A 20,409-nucleotide genomic window follows, 5' to 3' on the forward strand; every position below is an offset into this window, starting at 1 on the left:
GAGGAGCCTTCCGGGGGCACTTCCCCGTCCCGGCGGCGTGCCGGAACAGAGACTCCTGTCCCCCAGATCTTGGCTTCGCGATGGCGGCGGCTCTGGAAGGTTTCTCGTACCGTGGTTTTTCTGTATCGAAGATTTAGGTCAAGGGGCTTCTTATAGGCGAAGAGGCGGCGTCAGAAGGGGTCTGGGGCCACCAGACACTAGGGCGGCGCGCCCCCCTGGGCCGCGCCGCCACCATGTGTGGGCCCCCTGTGGCCCCTCTCTGGCGGCTCTCGGGTGTTCTGGAAGCTTCATGCAATCCTAAGATGCTGGGCGTTGATTTCGTCCGATTCCGAGAATATTTCCTTACTAGGATTTCTGAAACCAAAAACAGCAGAAAACAAAGAATCGGCCCTTCGGCATCTCGTCAATAGGTTAGTTCCGGAAAACGCATAAATATGACATAAAGTATGCATAAAACATGTAGATATCATCAATAATGTGGCATGGAACATAAGAAATTATCGATACGTCGGAGACGTATCAGCATCCCCAAGCTTAGTTTCCGCTTGTCCCGAGCAAGTAAACGATAACAAAGATAATTTCTGGAGTGACATGCCATCATAATCTTGATCATACTATTGTAAGCACATGTAATGAATGCATCGATCAATAAGTCTTGCATAAGAGTTAATTCATAAAGCAATAATTCAAAGTAAAGGCATTGTAAAGCAATGGTAAATGACATGAGTAAACAAATGAATCATAAAGCAAAAACTTTTCATGAATAGTACTTTCAAGACAAGCATCAATAAGTCTTGCATAAGAGTTAATTCATAAAGCAATAATTCAAAGTAAAGGCATTGAAGCAACACAATGGAAGATTAAGTTTCAGCGGTTGCTTTCAACTGGTAACATATATATCTCATAAATAGTTGTCAATGCAAAGTAATATAACAAGTGCAATATACAAGTATGTATGAATCAATGCACAGTTCACTCAAGTGTTTGCTTCTTGAGGTGGAGAGAAATAGGTGAACTGACTCAACATAAAAGTAAAAGAAAGGCCCTTCGCAGAGGGAAGCATTGATTGCTATATTTGTGCTAGAGCTTTGGTTTTGAAAACAAGAAACAATTTTGTCAATGGTAGTAATAAAGCATATGTATCATGTAAATTATATCTTACAAGTTGCAAGCCTCATGCATAGTATACTAATAGTGCCCGCACCTTGTCCTAATTAGCTCGGATTACCTGGATTATCACCGCAATGCATATGATTTTGATTATTCTCAACTTAGACATCCATACCGGGACAACATAGACAACAGATAATGGACTCCTCTTTAATGCATAAGCATTTAGCAACAATTAATTTTCTCATATGAGATTGAGGATATTTGTCCAAAACTGAAACCTCCACCATGGATCATGGCTTTAGTTAGCGGCCCAATGTTCTTCTCTAACAGTATGCATGCTCAAACCATTCAACTCATGGTAAATCGCCCTTACTTCAGACAAGACGAACATGCATAGCAACTCACATGATATTCAACAAAGGTAGTTGATGGCGTCCCCAGGAACATGGTTATCGCTCAACAAGCAACTTATAAGAGATAAGATGCATAAGTACATATTCAATACCACAATAGTTTTTAGGCTATTTGTCCCATGAGCTATATATTGCAAAGATGAAGAATGGAAATTTTAAAGGTAGCACTCAAGCAATTTACTTTGGAATGGCGGAGAAATACCATGTAGTAGGTAGGTATGGTGGACACAAATGGCATAGTGGTTGGCTCAAAGATTTTGGATGCATGAGAAGTATTCCCTCTCGATACAAGGCTTAGGCTAGCAAGGTTGTTTGAAGCAAACACAAGTATGAACTAGTACAGCAAAACTCACATAAAAGACATATTGCAAGCATTATAAGACTCTACATTGTCTTCCTTGTTGTTCAAACACCTTACTAGAAAATATCTAGACTCTAGAGAGACCACTCATGCAAACCAAATTTTAACAAGCTCTATGTATTTCTTCACTAATAGGTGCAAAGTATATGATGCAAGAGCTTAATCATGAGCACAACAATTGCCAAGTATCATATTATTCAAGACATCATACCAATTACTACATGTAGCATTTCCCGTTTCCAACCATATAACAATTAACGAAGCAGTTTCAACCTTCGCCATCAACATTAAAAGCTAAGAACACATGTGTTCATATGAACCAGCGGAGCGTGTCTCTCTCCCACACAAGCATTTATTCAAATAAAAACAAAAACAAAAGCACACAGACGCTCCAAGTAAAGCACATAAGATGTGACCGAATAAAAATATAGTTTCAAGAGAAGGAACCTGATAATTTGTTGATGGAGAAGGGGATGCCTTGGGCATCCCCAAGCTTAGATGCTTGAGTCTTCTTGAAATATTCAGGGATGAACCACCGGGGCATCCCCAAGCTTAGACTTTTCACTCTTCTTGATCGTAGTATATCATCCTCCTCTCTTAGACCCTTGAAAACTTCCTTCACACCAAACTCGAAACAAACTCATTAGAGGGTTAGTGCATAATCAAAAACTCACATGTTCAGAGGTGACACAATCATTCTTAACACTTCTGGACATTGCTCAAAGCTACTGGAAGTCAATGGAACAAAGAAATCCATCCCACATAGAAAAAGAGGCAATGCGAAATAAAAGGCAGAATCTGTCAAAACAGAACAGTCCGTAAAGATGAATTTTATTGAGGCACCAGACTTGCTCAAATGAAAATGCTCAAATTGAATGAAAGTTGCGTACATATCTGAGGATCACTCACGTAAATTGGCATAATTTTCTGAGTTACCTACAGAGAATTAGGCCCAAATTCGTGATAGCAAGAAATCTGTTTCTGCGCAGTAATCCAAATCTAGTATGAACCTTACTATCATAGACTTTACTTGGCACAACAATGCAACAAAACTAAGATAAGGAGAGGTTGCTACAGTAGTAACAACTTCCAAGACTCAAATATAAAACAAAGGTACTGTAGCAAAATAAACACATGGGTTATCTCCCAAGAAGTTCTTTCTTTTTAGCCATTAAGATGGGCTCAGCAGTTTTAATGATGCACTCGCAAAAAATAGTATTTGAAGCAAAAGAGAGCATCAAGAGGCAAATTCAAAACACATTTAAGTCTAACATGCTTCCTATGAAAAGGAATCTTGTAAATAAACAAGTTCATGAAGAGCAAAGTAACAAGCATAGGAAGATAGAACAAGTGTAGCTTCAAAAAATTCAGCACATAGAGAGGTGTTTTAGTAACATGAAAATTTTTACAACCATATTTTCCTCTCTCATAATAACTTTCAGTAGCATCATGAGCAAACTCAACAATATAACTATCACATAAAGCATTCTTATCATGAGTCTCATGCATAAAATTATTACTACTCCCAACATAAGCATAATCAATTTTATTAGTTTTAGTGGGAGCAAATTCAACAAAGTAGCTATCATTATTATTCTCATCATCAAATATAGGAGGCATATTGTAATCAAAATCAAATTTACTCTCCATAGTAGGTGGCACCAAAAGGCTACTATCATTATAATCATCATATATGGGAGGCATATCATAATCAACATAAACTTTCTCCTCAATACCCGGAGGGCTAAAGAGATCATTTTCATCAAAACCAGCTTCCCCAAGCTTAGAATTTTCCATAGCATTAGCAACAATAGTGTTCAAAGCATTCATATTAATAACATTCCCATTAGCATGCATATAAAGTTCCATGGGTTTTTTAATTCTCTCTTCAAACACATCATGTCCTAATTCAAGATAAAGTTCATAAAGATCTCTCATATTTTTGTTGTTTTCCATTATGCCTAACTAGTGTAAAACAAGAAACAAAAAGATGCAATTGCAGGATCTAAAGGAAATAGCTTCGAGTACTTACAACGGCGGAAAATAGCTTAGTAGCCGAGATCCGGAGTGTGAGTACCTTTTACCTTTCCTCCCCGGCAACAGCGCCAGAAAAGTGCTTGATGTCTACGGGTGCTTCTATTCTTGTAGACAGTGTTGGGCCTCCAAGAGCAGATGTTTGTAGAACAGCAGCAAGTTTCCCTTAAGTGGATCACCCAAGGTTTATCGAACTCAGGGAGGAAGAGGTCAAAGATATCCCTCTCAAGCAAACCTGCAACCACAAAGCAAGAAGTCTCTTGTGTTCCCAACACACCTAATAGGTGCAATAGTTCGGCGAAGAGATAGTGAAATACAGGTGGTATGAATAAATATGAGCAGTAGTAACGACGCCAGAAAAGTGCTTTGCTGTCCAGGACTGGCGTGTGGTTGATGGTGGTAATATTGCGGACAGTACAGATGCAGTAGAACAGTAAACAAGCAGCTGACGTGGGCATTACCCTTCGGGTAACCAGTATTGCCCTATCCGGTATTGACAAATTGGAGGCCCATGAAGATACCTGAAGGCGAGATGGGCCACTAGGTCGGCGCACCAGAAGATTCCTTGACGGGCAAGACAAGGAAGCGAACAAACAAGGAAAGATTGGATCTAAACTACTGTAAACTTAGTCGTACTCGGTTAGGACCCTTGAGACCTGGCCTCCTATATAAAGGCCAGGAGAGGGGCTGCCGAAGACCACGAACAATCTTAGCAATCTTAGCCCGGAAAAGCTTAGAGCTAGGTAACCCTAGCAATAGCAATCTCGACTAGATCTCAGCCGAAGTATTCGGCACCCCATTGTAACCCATTATCATCATAATCAAAGAACAGACAGGCAGGACGTAAGGGTTTTACCTCATCGAGGGCCCCGAACCTGGGTAAATCGCTCTCCCCGCTTGTCTGTGAACCGATGTCTCGTGTCAGCCTACAGGATTCCATCAACCCTAAGCCCCTATCGGAGGGCATTGGCGAGGAGTACCCTCGACAATTGGCGCCGTCTGTGGGAACCCTGTCGGCACAAGATCGGATATCGGCTGAACCCGTCATGTCATCAGCAGCTTCATCAGCACCATCATCGCCTCATCTGGGAAGCCCGGTCCGTTTTGGCTCCTACGAATTCACCCCGCACAGCGAATCATCTCGCTCCACCTTCTCTGGTCTGCAAGGCAACATGGAGATGGCGTTCGGGAGCGTCCACTACAACGTCAACTCAGAAGGAATCCTCCGGCTGCTGGAATCTCCTATCTCCAGATCGACAAGCCCAAGCGCGTCATCGACACCCGACCTTTCGGCTGGCCTGACAAACCCGTCGAGTCCGTCCGCGCCATCGACTCCTCGTTCGGCATCCTCCATGTCGGTTGGATCTGATGACCACGTGCCCTCGGAGATGACCTCGTACTACTGCATGAACTGCGACACCAGGCATGGACTAGGGTCAAGCGACACGCCATTCATCTGCAACGCTTACTATTCGTCGGGAGAGGACATCATCGATAGCGTCGCCCGAGGAGACACCCGAAGAGTGGCGCCCCTCCAAGTCTACGTCGCTAATAGGGGAGATGGAGAACGCACCCCCCGTTCCAGCAGGCGGGCTAGTTTTGGGGATAGCGCCAGCAATGACAATAGTGACCACACCATTACAGAAGAAGAGTGGGCAGCAGCCAAGGCAGCCGTGCTCAACAACACACCGCTTTCAGCGGGAACCACGGTTGGCACACTCAACGCTTACCGCTCCATATTGGACAAAAATCGGGAGCGCCTGTCTAAGGAGCAAGCCACCCTCGAGAAATGCCTATCTGCGGCAGACCGGTCCAGCGAGCGACGAAGGGCCTCGCAGGGGAGTGCCTCCCGAAGTACCCACGGAGGAGGCAAACATCGATCGAGGATGTCCAGGCTTTCGGAAGATGACGCAAGGGAGATAACATCAAACCTGACCAAGTCTTTTATGACCACGGACACCGCGGGCATGCCACGGCCAAAAACCGTCGCAGGAGCAACAGCCAATCTTGCAGCATACCTCATTAACCAGCGTCCCGAAGGATCCATGGCTCAGGCCCACCGTGGCGCTTTGGAGAGTCTTGCGATACTAGGACATAATCTAGTTCCACCGAAAGAGAAGACCCTGCAGGCCAACGGGTCAAAACATCGCGCAAAAGACGCTCGGGACGAAATCACACAGAGCAGGATCGAAAAAGCAAGGCGACGACGCACCATCAGAGAAGAACTTGACAGTGATTCTTTGGACGAGACCTAGGAGAACGACGGCGAGCTTAGAGGAGCCGATTGTTTGAGCTACAAAATTCGGGAGGCGATGCCACCCAAGAAGTTCAAACCGACACCTACCGACGCTGCCAAATATGATGGGCAACAGGAACCGAGGTCCTGGATAGAGGACTATCTGCAGACAGTAATTCTGCAAAAAGGGAATCAGATAGCAGCAATGCAATGCCTGCAGCTTTACCTAAAGGACTCAGCACGAGCCTGACTCAGAGGGCTGCCGAAGGGTTCCATCAAGTCATGGGATGACCTAGTAGAAGCCTTTGTCGCTAACTTTCAAGCAACCTACAAAAGGCCCGTCGGGATCGAGGAGTTACGGCACTGTCAGCAAAAGCAGAAAGAATCGATGCGCGCATATATCGGGAGGTTCACCAAACTCCTGAATGCTGCGGAAGACGTATCCGTCGACAGAGCAATCGACGCTTTCAGTGATGGCATCCGACGTGAAAGCTATATAGAAGAACTCGGGCGCAAGAAGCCGAAAACCATAACCAAGTTAATGGAAATCGCCAACAGCTGGGCCGATGGTGAAGACAACGTCCGAAAGCCACGACAGCGCAGTGACGATGAAGAGGATGACCAGCCGAAAAATGATCCGGGTGGCCGAAGGAATCGGAACAAGAGAAGGAAGAACCGCAGTTACGATGACAATAACTTGGTGGCCGCAGGTTACTCTGATCGGCAGGATGATCGGTACGACAACAGGCGAGACGATCGGCAGGACGGTAATCGGAACGACTCTGGGAACCGTGGCAACTATAAACCACGACCTCAGAGAACCCCCAAATTGCCTTACGCTGAACAGATCAACGCCCCTTGCTACCTACATTCTTATACCGATTCTAAGGATGGAAAAGTAAAGTCTAGCCACCTGCTCAGGGATTGTCGGCAGTTCCTCGATATGCATGAACTCATCCAGCAGGCAGGACAGAAACAGCTACCACCACCACCACCGCCACCCCCGTCACAGCATCAAGTACAGCAAGCTCAACCTCATCAACCCAACGAGGCGTTTCCACCGCCACATGGGCAAATGAATATGATCCACAGGACAGGTGTTTCAAGGAGAGAGATGAAGAAGCTCACCCAAGAAATCAACCTGGCAGAAGCGTCATGGCGAACATTCCTGAATATGTCGAATGGTCGTCTCAGGAAATCACGTTCAGTCGAATGGACCACCCGATGACTATACCAAAGCCAGGGCACGCTGCCCTAGTGGTCGAAGCACAGATAGGAGGGTTTAAGATGAGCAAAGTCTTCATGGATGGAGGAAGTGGACTCAACTTGATATTCCTTGACACAATTCAAAGTATGGGGATCACCATGAGAATGTTGGAAGACTCAGATACTCGCTTCCATGGGATACTCCCTACTTCACCAGCGTACTCTCTTGGCAAAGCATACCTGAACGTCGTTTTCGGCAAACCCGACAACTTCAGGAAGGAGAAGATCGAGTTTGAAGTCGTGAATTGGGAATCGCAGTATCACGCCATACTCGGGAGACCAGCTTATGCCAAGTTCATGGCTGTACCGCACTATGCATACCTCAAGCTGAAGATGCCAGGAAACAACGGGACAAACATCACAGTCTACGGGAGCTTCTCGCGCTTGGACAATTGTGATCGTGACTTCCAAAGGATTGCTGCAAAGTTCGGGCCATGACAAGGGACTGTCGACCCCCCGCCAAAATTGACGATACAAGAAATCAAGGAGGAAAAACTCGACAGGGAGATCAAGAAGAAGCCAACTCCTGAAGCACCAGCAGCAAAAGCATCGGCGGAAAAAGTTTTGGCAGTGGCCAAAGCAGAAGAGATAGGAGGCGGCAAGATGCTAACAATCACTGCCCAGGCACCTGACGAAATCAATAGCGCTGCAGCAACCACCAGCATGGCAAAGAAATCGGAAGATGCCTCTAAAGAAGAGAAGAACCCCTTCCTTGATAAAACACTTCCTTAGTTTTTAAATTTTTCCTTTACTTTACACAGGGCCTCTTGTTTTTCGCCATCTAGTTTCGTATCTACCTTCTCAATAAACACTTAAGTTTCGATTCTTGTTAAAGTATTGCAGTCATCTAAAGCATCTATGACCGTGCTGCCGCCAAGTAACGGCATAACTTAACGCGCGGCAGAAGATAGCGCCCAGGGCAAAAGCCTCTACGAGCACTGCAAAGAAGAATAAGGACATTACTCCTCCCCTCTGCTTCAGATGCCTCTACGAGTGCCGTACAAAGCAAGAGTTTGGAAAACTTACACACAACCCACGCTCGATATTTCACTTATGGAAATATCAGAGAGCAACGGGCTCATCGGCAGAATCATTACACCCGAAAAATTCGGGAATGTCTGTCGAAATTTACAAACGGTTGAAAGCAAAGTTGCGCATACAACAGGTTTAGGAAAACCTGCAACACGAGCTGATCACTCATAATGATTTGCTAACCAACTAGTACACATGCATCCAACGGGCAATTAAGCTTCGCTCCTTTGAATATTTGCCAACGACATGGTAAAAGTACATATTCATGTATCAACCAGATAAGAAGTTTCGGCTCAAAAATCCAAACACTCGGATGGACTAGCCAATACAATTTACAAAAGTAATTTTACACCTTTATATCACCCTTGCGGAGTTTCCTTTTCCTCAGGTACCTTTGACATCTCCTCAAGCCTGTCGACAATTATATGGGCAGGTGCTAAAACCTTCGGGTACAGCTCCTCGAAATCACCAGTTGCATTGGCGATAGACAGCAAGCAAGCTGAAGGATAACAAGCAAGCACAAGGGCAAGCGTGCACTTGGCCCCTGCAAAGACTTGAGATCTTACTAGCTCCCGAACCTTCTTGGCGCTTCCAAATTCAGACATCAAAGTCAAAAGGGTAGGGGGAACTGCATTCAGAGGAAACATTGTTTTCCAAACCACCCTCATAGCCTTGTAGCACTTGTCGAAGAACTGGTGGACCTGTTGCACTCGATCCTGAAATTTGACGACAGCCGAGGCCTTCGAGTGTTCCCGCCAGAAAATCTCTTCGGATGAGGAAAGCTGAGTCAAAGCATGCACTCGCTCGTGTATCCGCTTGTTCTCCTCCGCATGGTTCAACGCTATGACTGCCAAAATAATTAGTAAAGATTCAGACAAGAAGTTGCTAGCAAACAAGCAAAGGGATCAGGAAACTTACAGTTTAAACTTTCGGTAGCCTTATGCAGCTCGCCAAGAATGTACCGCTCCACGTCGGCTGCAATCTCGCTCTTTTTATTGATGATGGTAGCTAAGGCATAAGTGCTGCGTAAGTTCTTTTCCATCTGCGTGATCCGGTCTTTCATGCGCTGGATCCGATCGCTTTCAGGAAGAGCACCCGACGAGTCGTCTGCAAACGAGGGTACTGGGAAGACCTGCAGAAAATACTGATTATAAAGAGGTGATGGATATGGTACAACCGAACATCCAAAATAACTCCCATCGGGAGAAGTGCAAGAAAGTGATATCATAACAAAAGTGTGCTAACAACACTGCTATCACGGAGTTTATTACAAGCATGAGTTTTGCGGCAGAGCAATGTTTCGCATCAGCTCAAGGCACAAGTTTGTTACAAGAATCAAGGGAGCTGGGTTTGAGTCGATAAACTGGGGCCAGCCGACGACTTCCTTGATGAAACTAGTTCAAGGAGCTGACGGGCACAAGTAAGAGCAGACGCCTTTAAGGTGCTCAAATCAACAGGTTGCCCGTCTTGCTCTTTTGGACGACCCTTAGTCATTTCCTCGATGTCACCCTTAAAGCCGTAACCCATCATAAGCTGGAAGGCAAGGACAGCACCAAAAGTGCGCGATGTACGCTTGAATACCTCGATGACCTCCTTGGTGTCAACCGCGAATGTATCGATCAGCTGTCCCAGGGTCTTCTCTTGCTTAATCTTGGGGAAGATCATCGAGTGCATCCGTGCCAGGGCACCCTTCCCCTTCACAAGAAGCTCTTGAGTAAGCTGGTGAGAAGCAAGAATCGTTGATACATCATTCGCTGGGTAGTTATTTGGAACTTTTTCTAGGGCATCGGCAGGGATGTTTGCTGCCTCTGCAGTGAAAAGGAAGGAAAAAATTCAGTCATTAACGAAAAGTTTGAATCCATAAGTACGTCGTTTGACAGAAGTATGTTAGAAATTACCAAGCAAGGCCAAAGAAGATTGACGAAGGACTTCATCCTTTTCGGCTGCTCGAGCCTCAGCCACCAGCCTGGATGCTTCCTCCTCCTTCAGCTTCTCTCTCAGTCTGGCCAGTTCCTCCTTCAGAGAATCAATCTCTTGGCGAGCCGCGGCAGCTATCTTGACTGCGTCGTCCAGTTTCGAGGAAGAAGATTCGACTTCCTCTTGCAGTTGAACTTTGTCAGCCTCTAGGGAAGTGAATCGGGAGGCGAAAACCTCCAGAGAAGAAATAACGCCTCGCAGGTCCTTAAGAAAGAAAGAAAAACAATTAAACAAGGCACGCTCCAAGAAATCTGTATTGCGATCAGAAGAGGACTTACAGAAAAAGGAACCGCGGTAGCAGTAGTTGGAGAAATATCCTTCCCTTTGGAAAGGGAAGAAGCAGTCGATGCTTGAGCCATGGGGGCAGCCTTGGGAGCCGAAGCTTCGGAAGCCACCACGACCGGCGAGACAGCATCAGATTTGGCCTTTTTAGGCGGAGGCTCGATAAAGCCCTCATCACTGCAAAGGAGAATGGTCGACTATGATTATAAAAAGGGTGTGAAAAATAAAGAAGGCAAAGCATAACTTTCAGAAAAGAACTACTTACATGTCGAAGAGATCATTGATACATCCCCGACGTATCCATAATTTCTGTCGTTCCATGCTTGTTTTATGACAATACTTACATGTTTTGCTTGCACTTTATGATGATTTCATGCGTTTTCCGGAACTAACCTATTAACAAGATGCCACAGTGCCAGTTCCTGTTTTCTGCTGTTTTTGGTTCCAGAAAGGCTGTTCGGGCAATATTCTCGGAATTGGACGAAATCAACGCCAAACCTCCTATTTTTCCCGGAAGGCTCCAGAACACCGAAGAAGAGTCGGAGAGGGGCCAGAGGGCCACCAGACCATAGGGCAGCGCGGCCTGGCCTGGGCCCGCGCCACCCTATGGTGTGGAGCCCCCAGGTGCCCCCCTGCGCCGCCTCTTCGCCTATAAAACCCCTTTCGACCTAAAAACGCAGTACCAATTGACGAAACTCCAGAAAGACTCCAGGGGCGCCGCCGCCATCGCGAAACTCCAATTCGGGGGACAGAACTCTGTTCCGGCACCCTGCCGGAACGGGGAAGTGCCCCCGGAAGCCATCTCCATCAACGCCACCGCCTCCATCATGCTCCGTGAGTAGTTCCCCCATGGACTACGGGTTCTAGCAGTAGCTATGTCGGTATACTCTCCCCCATGTACTTCAATACAATGGTCTCATGAGCTGCCTTACATGATTGAGATTCATCTGATGTAATCGGTGTTGTGTTTGTTGGGATCCGATGGATGATACATTATGATTAGTCTATCTATAAAGTTTGTGAAGTTATTGTTGCTGCAATCTTGTTATGCTTAATGCTTGTCACTAGGGCCCGAGTGGCATGATCTTAGATTTGAGCTCTATACTTATTGCTTAGATTGTATCTACAAGTTGTATGCACATGTCACTGTCCGGAACCAATGGCCCCGAAGTGACAGAAATCGGGACAACCGGAGGGGATGGTAGTGATGTGAGGATCACATGTTTTCATGGAGTGTTAATGCTTTGCTCCGGTACTCTATTAAAAGGAGTACCTTAATATCCAGTAGTTTCCCTTGAGGCCCGGCTGCCACCGGCTGGTAGGACAAAAGATGTTGTGCAAGTTTCTCATTGCGAGCACGTACGACTATATACGGAAAACATGCCTACATAATTAATAAGCCTGATGTTCTATCTTAATGCTTTGATTCCTATCAATTGCCCAACTGTAATTTGTTCACCCAACACTTGTTATTGGAGAGTTACCACTAGTGTAGATCGCTGGGAACCCCGGTCCATCTCTCATCATCATATACTTGTTCTACATGTCATTGGAAGTAGTATCAACTATCTTCTCGTGCCATTGCTCTCATATTGCTATTACTGCTGCTGTGTTACTGTTACTACTGCTCTCATATTACTGCTACTTTCACATCACCCCTGTTGCTAGTGCTTTTCCAGGTGCAGCTGAATTGACAACTCAGTTGTTAAGGCTTATAAGTATTCTTTACCTCCCCTTGTGTCGAATCAATAAATTTGGGTTTTACTTCCCTCGAAGACTGTTGCGATCCCCTATACTTGTGGGTCATCAAGACTGTTTTCTGGCGCCGTTGCCGGGGAGGCATAGCTCTACTCATAAGTTCACCTGGGGAGTACACTCTACCTCTCTCTCTGTTTTATTTTATTTTGTTTTGCTTAGTTTACTTTTTCCTAGTTTACTTGTGCTTAGTTTATTTCTGTCTAGTATTAGTTTGCGTAGTTTACTTTTGCTTAGTTTATTTTTGTCTTGTTTTACTTTTCCTATATACCCAAAAAAATCCATAAAAATTTGAAAAACTGAAAAATTAAAAACTGCTGTTATGGGAGAACCAACAACCTACTTGGAACTCATAGAATGTTATAATAATTATAGGAAATCAAGAGCTGGTGAAATAATGAGTGCTATGATAGAAAAAGTGGATACAATTGCTAAAATCTTGCTTAAACGCCATGATATAAACTGTTGCTCTCAACAGGATACTAAACATCTTAAATTTCAATGTGGCTTTAGTGAGGAATTTTTAATTAAAAACTATAATCGGAATTGCTATATTCATTATGGGTTCGAAGAGGTAGAACAATTTGTCGTGTTTATGGGAGCCTCTGAGATCGAATCCTTCATGGTTGAGAATTATGAAACTTGTGTTGTTTGTAAGGACCTTAAAGATTATGTCTCTTCTATCCTTAATTGTTGCATAGAATGCTTCGGTAATAATCCTTATATCATTGATTATAAAGAGAGACACATTAATGCACAAGAATGCACTCACAATTTGCAGGAACCGGTGGAAGAAGAAACTGATGAACCTGAAAGCGCATTGGATGAAAAAGAGGAGGAAATTGATGAACCAGAAAGCTCATTGGATGAAAAAGAAGAGGAGAGCGACGAACAAAAGGAGGAAGAATGGATTAGCTACCCATGCCAACCTCCTAATGAGAGTAACTCTTTATCTCTTACACTATTTGATTGTCCTCCATGCTTATCGAAAAAGGTTGAATGTTATGTTCCTGTGGATTCTCTTGAAATATTCCCTATGAGTAAAACTTGTGAGAATAATTATGCTACTGTTATATATGATAATCCATGCTACTTTGATAAATCTTATGATAATGCTTTGTTTGTGCCTGATGTCAAAATGCATGGTACTAAAGAATTTTGCTTGGCAAATGTTTATGATAAAGCTCTAGATGATGGTCCTATGTTACTTGATAATATTAATTGTGCTACTAATGAAAATGGGATTGGAGAGTTATTGACTTTATCTATGTGTCCCATATCTCTTGAGATTGATCATTTACCTCGTTATATTATTGATAAAAGTGTGTTTGAAAGTTTTAATTCCACTATTCTTGAACTTGATAAAAATTATGTGTTTGGAAATCATGGAAAGTATGCTGCATGTGATAGTTATATTGTTGAGTTTGTTCATGAAGCTACTGAAAATTATTATGAGAGAGGAAAATATGGTTGTAGAAATTTTTATGGTACTAAAACACCTTTCTATGTGCTGAAATTTTTGAAGTTATACTTGTTCTATCTTCCTATGCTTGTTACCTTGCTTTTCATGAACTTGTTTATTTACAAGATTCCTTTGCATAGGAAGCATGTTAGACTTAAATTTGTTTTGGATTTGCTTTTTGATGCTCTCTTTTGCTTCAAATACTATTTCTTGCGAGTGCATCATTAAAACTGCTGAGCCCATCTTAATGGCTATAAAGAAAGCAACTTCTTGGGAGATAACCCATGTGTTATTTTGCTACAGTACTTTGTTTTATATTTGTGTTTTGGAAGTTGTTTACTACTGTAGCAACCTCTCCTTATCTTAGCTTTGTGTTTTGTTGTGCCAAGTGAAGCCTCTAATCGAAGGTTGATACTAGATTTGGATTTCTGCGCAGAAACAGATTTCTATCTGTCACGAATCTTGGTCCAATTCTCTGTAGGAAACTCAGAAAATTATGCCAATTTACGTGCGTGTTCCTCAGATATGTACGCAACTTTCATTAGTTTTGAGTTTTCTGATTTGAGCAACGGAAGTATTTTATTAAAATTCGTCTTTACTGGCTGTTCTGTTTTGGCAGATTCTGTCTCTGTTTTTTGCATTGTCTCTTGTGGACTTTAAGCAAGGCTTTCTAGACGTAGAGGGCTGTAGCTAATGTTTTATTGAGTTCTTGCAATGTGCCACTACAGGACCAAGGTGGATTCAAATTTTTTGAGTACTAACCCCTCTAATGAAGTTTATGAGAAGTTTGTTGTGAAGGAAGTTTTCAAGGGTCAAGAGAGGAGGATGATATATGATCAAGAAGAGTGAAAAGTCTAAGCTTGGGGATGCCCCGGTGGTTCATCCCTGCATATTTCAAGAAGACTCAAGCGTCTAAGCTTGGGGATGCCCAAGGCATCCCCTTCTTCATCAACTTATCAGGTCCCTCCCCTGAAACTATATTTTTATTCAGTCACATCATATGTGCTTTACTTGGAGCGTCTGTGTGTTTATTTTCGTTTTGTTTTGTTTTGAATAAGATCGGATCCTAGCTATCCTTGTTTGGGAGAGAGACACGCTCCACTTTTTCATATGAACACTTGTTCTTCGTTTTACTTTTAATGTTCAATGATAAAAGTTGGAAGCTACAATACTTATCTTTATTTGGTTGGAAGAAGAAAATGCCTCATATGTATTGGATAATTTGACACTTGGCAATTGTTTTGAGCTCTCAAGTAGATCATTGCATAATTGATCTCTCTTAAGGTCTAGATATTTTCTGGTAAAAGTGTTTGAGCAACAAGGAAGACAGTGTAGAGTATTATAATGCTTGCAATATGTTCTTATGTAAGTTTTGCTGTACCGGTTCATACTTGTGTTTGCTTCAAACAACCTTGCTAGCCTAAGCCTTGTATCGAGAGGGAATACTTCTCATGCATCCAAAATCCTTGAGCCAACCACTATGCCAATTGTGTCCACCATACCTACCTACTATGTGGTATTTCCTGCCATTCCAAAGTAAATTGCTTGAGTGCTACCTTTAAACAATTCAAAATTTATCACCTCTGATTTGTGTCAATGTTTTATAGCTCATGAGGAAGTATGTGGTGTTTAGCTTTCAACCTTGTCATTTACTTTTGACGGACTCTCATATGGACTAGTGGCACATCCGCTTATCCAATAATTTTGCAAAAAGAGCTGGCAATGGGATTCCCAGTCCCAAATTAATTAAACTAATTAGACGCTCCTCCATGGTATGTGATTGTTGGAAGGCACCCGAAGGATTCGGTTAGCCATGGCTTGTGTAAGCAAAGGTTGGGGGGAGTGTCATCATCATAATAAAACTAAAATAAAAAGGCACTCCTTCATGGTATGAGATTGTTGGCAGGCACCCGAGGATTCGGTTAGCCATGGTTTGAGAAAGAAAGGTTGGAAGGAGTGCCACCCAAAAAATAAAATAAAATGGGAGCCACTCTTAAAAGTCCGGTTGGCGAGGTAGTTAGTGTACCCATTACCATTCGTTGACAACAACAAACACCTCTCAAAATTTTACTTTTTATGCTCTCTATATGTTTTCAAAACCAAAGCTCTAGCACAAATATAGCAATCGATGCTTTCCTCTTTGAAGGACCATTCTTTTACTTTATGTTGAGTCAGTATACCTACTTCCTTCCATCTTAGAAGCAAACACTTGTGTCAACTGTGCATTGATTCTTACATACTTGCATATTTGCATTCATCATATTACTTTGTGTTGACAATTATCCATGAGATATGCATGTTGAAAGTTGAAAGCAACCGCTGAAACTTATATCTTCCTTTGTGTTGCTTCGATGCCTTTACTTTGAATCTATTGCTTTATGAGTTAACTCTTGTGCAAGACTTTTGATGCTTGTCTTCAAAGTACTATTCATGAAAAGTTTTGCTATATGTTATCTACTTGTTAGCAACTATAGATCATTGCCTTGAGTCACTTCATTCATTTCATATGCTTTGTAATAGTATGATCAAGGTTATGTAAGTAGCATGTCACTACAGAAATTATTATTTTTATCGTTTACCTGCTCGGGACGAGCAGGAACTAAGCTTGGGGATGCTGATACGTCCCCGATGTATCCATAATTTCTGTCGTTCCATGCTTGTTTTATGACAATACTTACATGTTTTGCTTGCACTTTATGATGATTTCATGCGTTTTCCGAAACTAACCTATTAACAAGATGCCACAGTGCCAGTTCCTGTTTTCTGCTGTTTTTGGTTCCAGAAAGGCTGTTCGGGCAATATTCTCGGAATTGGACGAAATCAACGCCAAACCTCCTATTTTTCCCGGAAGGCTCCAGAACACCGAAGAAGAGTCGGAGAGGGGCCAGAGGGCCACCAGACCATAGGGCGGCGCGGCCTGGCCTGGGCCCGCGCCACCCTATGGTGTGGAGCCCCCAGGTGCCCCCCTGCGCCGCCTCTTCGCCTATAAAACCCCTTTCGACCTAAAAACGCAGTACCAATTGACGAAACTCCAGAAAGACTCCAGGGGCGCCGCCGCCATCGCGAAACTCCAATTCGGGGGACAGAACTCTGTTCCGGCACCCTGCCGGAACGGGGAAGTGCCCCCGGAAGCCATCTCCATCAACGCCACCGCCTCCATCATGCTCCGTGAGTAGTTCCCCCATGGACTACGGGTTCTAGCAGTAGCTATGTCGGTATACTCTCCCCCATGTACTTCAATACAATGGTCTCATGAGCTGCCTTACATGATTGAGATTCATCTGATGTAATCGGTGTTGTGTTTGTTGGGATCCGATGGATGATACATTATGATTAGTCTATCTATAAAGTTTGTGAAGTTATTGTTGCTGCAATCTTGTTATGCTTAATGCTTGTCACTAGGGCCCGAGTGGCATGATCTTAGATTTGAGCTCTATACTTATTGCTTAGATTGTATCTACAAGTTGTATGCACATGTCACTGTCCGGAACCAATGGCCCCGAAGTGACAGAAATCGGGACAACCGGAGGGGATGGTAGTGATGTGAGGATCACATGTTTTCATGGAGTGTTAATGCTTTGCTCCGGTACTCTATTAAAAGGAGTACCTTAATATCCAGTAGTTTCCCTTGAGGCCCGGCTGCCACCGGCTGGTAGGACAAAAGATGTTGTGCAAGTTTCTCATTGCGAGCACGTACGACTATATACGGAAAACATGCCTACATAATTAATAAGCCTGATGTTCTATCTTAATGCTTTGATTCCTATCAATTGCCCAACTGTAATTTGTTCACCCAACACTTGTTATTGGAGAGTTACCACTAGTGTAGATCGCTGGGAACCCCGGTCCATCTCTCATCATCATATACTTGTTCTACATGTCATTGGAAGTAGTATCAACTATCTTCTCGTGCCATTGCTCTCATATTGCTATTACTGCTGCTGTGTTACTGTTACTACTGCTCTCATATTACTTCTACTTTCACATCACCCCTGTTGCTAGTGCTTTTCCAGGTGCAGCTGAATTGACAACTCAGTTGTTAAGGCTTATAAGTATTCTTTACCTCCCCTTGTGTCGAATCAATAAATTTGGGTTTTACTTCCCTCGAAGACTGTTGCGATCCCCTATACTTGTGGGTCATCAATCATCTTCATCGGCAAAGCCGCCGGTTGATCTCTTCGCAGGAGAAGCTCTGGCCCCTTCCGCAGCTGCATCAACAAAAGTATCACGATCAGTGTCGACGTTACGCACTGATCCATCTGCGATACAAGTGTTATCGGCTGAGGAGGGAAGATCAGCGTGGGCAACTTCAAGATTCATCGAACCATTATATTCATCCTCTAGACCTGTTTGCTCGGTGGTGTGAAAATCTACGGGGATTGAGGAGCCTCTCCCCTCAGAAGTATCATCCGGTTAATCACGTGTATTTTCAGAAGCCATAGGGATCTGGCAAAGAAAAATGACAAGTAAGAACAAAGGTAATTATGTCGGCTAAGCAAGAAGCTATAGTAGAGATGTGAAGAAAGGAAAATACCCCTGATGGTGGATGATCAACGTCAAGGGGAGCATAAGAAGAGATCAGCGGAATTGAATCTTCCTGGTTGAAGGAAGTAAGGCGACGGACTTCATCAAGCAACTCTTTCTCTGATAGATCGGCAGCATTAATCCTGGTCTCATCCTTTGGACCTGAGTACAACCACATCGGGTGAACTCTGGCCATGACTGGCTGGATTCGGCGCTTCAGGAATACTGCTGCCACCTCCGTACCAATCATAGTTTGGCCGTCAGCCTCTTTGATTCGAAGGAATTTGGCAAACAATTCTTCGGCTGAGGCCCTTTCGTCGGCTGAGAGAATGTTCTTCCAAGAGTCCTTGGGCTTGGCTTCAGAAACATCGGCATAGTGATGTCTACGTTCCCCCTCCTTTCCTGTAGACAGTGTTGGGCCTCCAAGAGCAGAGGTTTGTAGAACAGCAGCAAGTTTTCCCTTAAGTGGATCACCCAAGGTTTATCGAACTCAGGGAGGAAGAGGTCAAAGATATCCCTCTCATGCAACCCTGCAACCACAAAGCAAGAAGTCTCTTGTGTCCCCAACACACCTAATAGGTGCACTAGTTCGGCGAAGAGATAGTGAAATACAGGTGCTATGAATATATAGTAGCAGTAGCAACGGTGCCAGAAAATAGCTTGCTGGCGTGTAGTTGATGGTGGTAGTATTGCAGCAGTAGTAACGCAAAGAAACATAAAAACAAGCAGTAGTAACGCAGCAGTAGTAAACAAGTAGCGATAGCAGTATTTAAGAACAAGGCCTAGGGATTACACTTTCACTAGTGGACACTCTCAACATTGATCACATAACAGAATAGATAAATGCATACTCTACACTTTTGTTGGATGATGAACACATTGCGTAGGATTACACGAACCCTCAATGCCGGAGTTAACAAGCTCCACAATAATGCTCATGTTTAAGTAACCTTATAGTGTAAGATAGATCAAAGGACTAAACCAAGTACTAACATAGCATGCACACTGTCACCTTCATGCATATGTAGGAGGAATAGATCACATCAATATTATCATAGCAATAGTTAACTTCGCAATCTACAAGAGATCATGATCATAGCATAAACCAAGTACTAACACGGTGCACACACTGTCACCTTTACACACGTGCAGGAGGAATAGAACTACTTTAATAACTTTGCTAGAGTAGCACATAGATAAATTGTGATACAAACTCATATGAATCTCAATCATGTAAAGCAGCTCATGAGATTATTGTATTGAGGTACATGGGATAGAGATGAACCACATAGCTACAGCGGAGCCCTCAGCCTCGGGGGTGGATTACTCCCTCCTCATCATGGAGGCAGCGATGGCGGTGAAGATGGCAGTGAAGACGGCGGTGGAGATGGCTCCGGGGGCAATTCCCCGTCCGGCAGGGTGCCGGAACAGAGAGTTCTGTCCCCGAATTGGAGTTTCGCGATGGCGGCGGCGCCCGGAGTCTTTATGGTGTTTCTTCAATTGGTACTGCGTTTTTAGGTCGAAAGGGCTTTTATAGGCGAAGAGGCGGCGCAGGGGGGCACCTGGGGGCGCCACACCCTAGGCCGGCGCGGCCTAGGCCTGGCCCGCGCCGCCATGTGGTGTGGTGGCCCCCTGGCCCCTTTCCGACTCTTCTTCGGTGTTCTGGAGCCTTCCGGGAAAAATAGGAGGTTTGGCGTTGATTTCGTCCAATTCCGAGAATATTGCCCGAACAGCCTTTCTGGAACCAAAAACAGCAGACAAGAATCGGCCTTGTGGCATCTTGTTAATAGGTTAGTTCCGGAAAATGCATGAAAATGATATAAAGTGTGAACAAAACATGTTGGTATTGTCATAAAACAAGCATGGAACATCGGAAATTATAGATACGTTGGAGACGTATCAGCATCCCCAAGCTTAGTTCCTACTCGTCCTCGAGTAGGTAAACGATAAAAGA

Source organism: Lolium perenne, chromosome 7 (genome assembly GCF_019359855.2).
Source record: "Lolium perenne isolate Kyuss_39 chromosome 7, Kyuss_2.0, whole genome shotgun sequence".
NCBI lineage: Eukaryota > Viridiplantae > Streptophyta > Magnoliopsida > Poales > Poaceae > Lolium > Lolium perenne.